Source organism: Ictidomys tridecemlineatus, unplaced genomic scaffold (genome assembly GCF_052094955.1).
Source record: "Ictidomys tridecemlineatus isolate mIctTri1 unplaced genomic scaffold, mIctTri1.hap1 Scaffold_66, whole genome shotgun sequence".
In the NCBI taxonomy this organism is placed as follows: Eukaryota; Metazoa; Chordata; class Mammalia; order Rodentia; family Sciuridae; genus Ictidomys; species Ictidomys tridecemlineatus.
In genome coordinates, this window is record NW_027524621.1 from 354,446 (window position 1) to 358,493 (window position 4,048).

The following is a 4,048-nucleotide window of genomic DNA, read 5'->3' on the forward strand; positions in this document are numbered from 1 at the left end:
TCTGTTGATATAATAAAATAGCTGAGGCAAGATTCTTTACAGAGGAAATAGGTTTATTTAACTCACAGATTCTCCCCATCATCCTTGGGGGATGATCTTCTGTCCTGCTGGCTAAGAAGAGCTTTCATTAAAGTAGCGATTTTTATTGAGAGTTATTATGTGACAGTCACTGTATAATGCAACAAATATGAAAGATGAAACATGGTGGCTCTGTGAACAAGACACTCTTCTATTCCTAGGACTATTTTAAATATGAATTTTTAAAAAGGTGAAACCTCTGCAGTTACATCTTTTTAATTTCAAGCTTGATTCCATCTTAGTGTACCTGTGACTTCTGGTTAAAAAAAAAAAAAAAAAAAAAAACCTGTGGATGGCAGGTTGGTCCATGTCCCCTCACCCGCTCCTCCACCCAACTGCTCTAAGGCTTCCGCCCCAGAGGTGTCAGCCCCGCGGTGGTTCTGCTCTCTTGGCCTATGGAGACTGGGGACTGGGCCCAGGCTGCAGCCCCGCATGCGTGGGATCACCGCCTCCCCCGCCGCAGACAGGGCAAACCGCTGGGAGGTACAGGAGGCAGCACAGAGGAGGTCCCCAGTGGGGGCCGGTGGCAGGGCTGGAAGAAGCCAGAGCCGACCTCTGCAAGCTGAGGCGCGGGAGCTCCCTTGGCCTGAGACCTCCGCCTCCCCAAGGCGCAGCAAAGAATGAGCAGGCGCCTGTCCCAGGCTCTGGGACAAGAGACAGGGCCAGGCTTCCTCCCAAGCAGCGGAGGAGCGGGGGTCGGTCTCTGTGGCGGGGCAGGGCACCTTCAGTGGTGACCAGGCTTGGGTGCAGGTGCCTGGTCTACTGAACTGGCCGCTGGGAGGAGGAGGAGGAGGAGGAGGAGGAGGAGGAGGACCCTTGTGGGGGCGGTTGCCAGGCCTCCCCTCCCCCGCACACGTCGGGGCGCTGAGTGGCCTCCAGAAGAGGAAGTTCCGCTCCCTAACCAACAGTGCAGCTGCAGATCCCAGGAGTCAGGTATTTGAGGCGTGATTGCCCTGTGGGTGGACAGTGGAGGGTGCAGCATAGGCGCCAGGCGTCTGCGGGGTGGGTGGTGAGGTGCGGGTGATTGTTGGCTCCAACCTCCTTGTTTCACCCACTGCAGCTGCCTCAGCCTTCCTGAGAGGTGGGAGACCTTCCACCCTTTTGGGAAACTTCTGAGGAGACCCGCGTTTCCCCAGACACTTGCCCCCTTTCCCCCACCACCACGAATGTTAAGAGACAGTTGAATAGAGACATCCAGGAGATTAAGTGGACCTTCTACAACTTCTTGGCCCTCGCTATCCTCCTGGTGGGGGAGAGAGACCACATTTGATCATCTCACTGGGGTGTGGAAATGGAAGAACCCACCTTGCAGTTTTTCTGCAGTGTGGTTTGCGTGATCTACCCCCAGGAATGAAGAGAAGATTTGTAACAACTTGATTAAGTATATAAAGTCTAATGGCAGGAAGATATCACAGGACATAAAACTAGCAATCATTTGGAAGCCCACCCAGGTTTCCAGATGTAATTGGGCGAGCATGAAAGAGATACTTTTTAAAAAACACAACACACCTGTGAGAGGAAAAAAATTCAGTTTATCCTATTTGTTAAGATTTTGAAAACGGTTCAATGTCTAGTACATTTGTTATAAGATGAGAACTTTATATAATGTTTTGTCCAAGAGCCTAAAGGATGACTACCCCCAGCCCTGTTGCCCCTGTCGGGATGCTGGATTCCACCTCTGAACCTGGGGCCATCCTCCTTCCCACATCACAAGCTACCTTGAGACTTTCTAAGAAGTTTATCCTTCTCCTTATTCTTAGTGCCTTCATCACCACATGTTCTGGGCAATTTCTTCCTTCCAGACTCTTCAAAATACAAACACTTTGATCTGGGTTTAGAAGATGTATTAATTCTTCATATAGATGCCTGCAAAGGGGCTAAAACTCCTGCTGTCTTCCTGATCCATGGACCTGATGAACATAGACACAGAGGAAAAGAAGACCACCATCTGAGAAATAAGATGCAACCAGATTATGAGAAGGCCCTGCAAGAAGCAAAAGAAAAATTAAAGAAGTCAAAAGAGGAAATACAGGGGTTGGGGATGTGGCTCAAATGGTTGTGCTCTCGCCTGTCATGTAGGCACTGGGTTCAATCCTCAGCACCACATAATAATAAATAAGTGAAATAAAGTTTTTGTGTTCAACTACAACTAAAAATAAATATTAAAAGAGAGAGCAAACCTCTGCCACCAGTCCCTATTCTAAATCTTGTAGGAATAAGTGGTGGAGGACTAGTAGACAGTGACATAAGAAAAAGAGGAAAAATTAAAGAGATGACGAAACATGCCTGGGATAATTATAGGATATATGAATTGGGTCATAATGAACTCAGACCTACTGCAAGGAAAGGACACTATACTAACATATTTGGAAGTTCACAGTTGAGTGCTACCATAGTAGATGCTTTGGATACCCTTTATATCATGGGACTTCATGATGAATTTCTTGTTGGACAAAGATGGATCAAAGACAACCTTGATTTCAGTGTGAATTCAGAGGTGTCTGTTTGAAGTTAACATTTGATTTATTGGACACCTTCTTGCAGCATATTACCTTTCAGGAGAAGAGATATTCAAGATTAAAGTGGTAGAGTTGGCTGAGAAATTCCCAACTTCTTTTAACACACCTACTGGGATTCCCTGGGGAAGGGTGAATCTGAAAACTGGAGTAGGGAGAAACTGGGGGTGGGCATTTGCAGGTAGCAGCATTCTGGCTGAGTTTGGTACATTACATATGGAATTTGTCCACCTCAGCTACTTGACAGGGGACCTGATTTACTATAAAAAAGGTTGTGCATATTCAGAAAGTACTTCAGCAAATGGATCATCCAAATGGCATTTATCCAAATTATTTGAACCCAAAAACAGGGCACTGGGGTAAGTATTATACATTATTTGGTGGTATGGAGGACAGTATCTATGAATATAGATGGTTGATATCAGATAAAATGGATCATGAGGCAAGAAAGATGTATGATGATGCTATTGAGGCTATAGAGAAACACCTTATTAAGAAGTCCCAGGGTGGTCTTATCTTTATTGGATTATGCAAGAATGGACAATTGGAAAAGAAGATGGGACATCTGGCTTGCTTTGATGGGGGAATGTTTGCATTCAAGTTTGATGGTGCAGTGGAGGCTGTGGCTGTCCAGCAGGCTGAAAAGTATTATATCCTCCAGCCAGAAGTAATTTAAACCTGTTGGTACCTAGGGGTATTTACTCATGATTCAAGATAGAGTCAGTGGAGCTGGGAAGCAGCACTGGCTATTGAAAAGTACTGCCGGATCAGTGGTGGAGTTTTCTGGAGTCAAAAATATATATTCCTCTACTCCTACAAAAGATGATGTATAGCAGAACTTCTTTTTTTCTGAAACATTAAAATATTTGTATCTGCTCTTTTACAGTGATGACCTTTTACCTTTAGATCACTGGGTGGTTAACAGAGAAGCTCACTCTCTGCCTGTGTTATATTTAGTTAACATCACACTTTCAAGTAATCCTGCTGTTCCATGAAAGCAGCTACAGAAGGAATAGTCTTACTTATGTTTTGTTTACATGAACCACTACAGAAACTAGTCTGGAGAAGTGGCTTTTGAAAATCCAGACCTCTAAGTCAACATGACAGGGTGAAACCTCCCTGTAAGGCTTTTCAACTTGTAGATATATCAGATTTGAAATTATTCCATTTTATACCTGACCAAAATATGTTCTGGTACCTGTAGGAAAGAGAACAGATGTGCTTTGATTCTTAATGAAGTGGTCACACAAGAAGCACTGTCTGTTACTGTTGTATTGCTAGAGCAATCCAAGAACATAGAGCACCTTTCAGGAATTAGATATGACTTTTGGAACCAATTATATAATTTTTTTCCTCTCACAGTGGAGCAGCTTTTAAATTAGATATTACACATTGGTTATTCCTATTTCTCCATTTAAATAATAGAATAAAATAAGATAAACAAAAACAAAAGA

General features: G+C 44.2%; 1 pseudogene; it reads left to right on the forward strand.

Moving 5' to 3' along the window:
* Positions 1-385: 385 nt before the first annotated feature.
* LOC101970335 (mannosyl-oligosaccharide 1,2-alpha-mannosidase IB pseudogene) lies at positions 386-3,589 on the forward strand (annotated as a pseudogene).
* The last annotated feature ends 459 nt before the right edge of the window (positions 3,590-4,048 follow it).